The following is a 1,416-nucleotide window of genomic DNA, read 5'->3' on the forward strand; positions in this document are numbered from 1 at the left end:
AACAGGGGTACAATGAGGAAAGCTTTCAACATCTTTACTTTCAATGTCACATGTGCCATGCATTAAGAAGATAAACAAAAGTAGGCAAAAGCAGGTGAAATGGTGAGTTTCCAATTTGTACTGGCTAAGATGTTCAGCTTGGGAATATTGAGGAATACCTCACAGGGGGGATAAAACATGGCTGCATATTTTACTCTCTCAATTTCTTTGGTCAAAATGATAAAGGCAGTTAGTTACTTAAGCCTCACCTGAAATTTTCGGAAGCCTTAAACTAAGAAATTCACTTGGAAGAAGAAATTTTTTTTTGAGGGGTTGGGAGAGAGTAACTCTGTTTCTGAAAGCATTTTTAAAATAGTGTATGTTAGTTGGGGTTTACTAAATGTAATACCAAGAATATAATTAAGTTGTTGTTCTGTCCCCACCCCCACCTTAAGAAATACATTGTTGGATCACATCAGATTTTCTACCTCAGAAGTAATTTCTTTTTTTCTTTTCTTTCTCAAATGCTCCCAAAAGATATTAGCTGCTGTTGATCAAACAGAAAATGTTATGTGCTTCCAAGTTCATCCTATAGACTATGTCTCAACTGAAAGGAAAATAGCATTTAATTTACATCAAATCCAAATTCCTGAATTAAGGCAGGAGCTCTCAGACCAGCCCTGAAATCTGTTGTTCTTGATACAGTATTATTGCACTTTCATATACAGTATCAACTAAATACTTCTTTGGAGGAAAAAAAAAAGGCTTTGCAGGAATTCTTAAATATCCCAATGATATTTTTATTATTCATTAAAACAGACTTGTACATCACACAGAGCTTAAGAGCATGATTATAAAAAACAATCACTATCCCCCTTTTATGTTTTTAAATCACAGAAGAGTTTAAGAGCTGAGCAACTTACGCAGAGGTGATAGCACTTTAATTTCTCTGAGATCTTGACAATACTATGTGTCTCATAAATCTATTTCTCAAAGTAGAGAATCACAAATGTCACCAGGCACAGAGGCCCTAATAAAGTATCCCCAATTATCTTTGCAGAGTGCCTTTCCTTACTACATTATTTGATAGACTCTCATGTACAGGTTTGAGCTGCCCAAATATAATGTCCTCAGCCCATTCTGTGCTTCTCACAAGACAGCAATCACAGGGCCCATTCTTCCCCTACACAAAGTCCGACCATCAGTGAAAGTCTATCAGATTGTGTAAGTAACAACATGTATGTGTAAACAAAAAGCATCACATCTTCGGTAAAGGCAGTTTTTCCTTCAGTACAATAATGAACAGCTTTTGTGAGAAATGTAAAGAGCCAATATGTTCACCATAATACCCCTGTGTAAGCCCTTCAGAGATTAAACTACAACATTAATGTCTGCTACAACAGTATTTGTCAATATATAGTCAATTGGCTCCAAGAA

The sequence above is a fragment of the Serinus canaria genome, chromosome Z (genome assembly GCF_022539315.1).
Source record: "Serinus canaria isolate serCan28SL12 chromosome Z, serCan2020, whole genome shotgun sequence".
In the NCBI taxonomy this organism is placed as follows: domain Eukaryota; kingdom Metazoa; phylum Chordata; class Aves; order Passeriformes; family Fringillidae; genus Serinus; species Serinus canaria.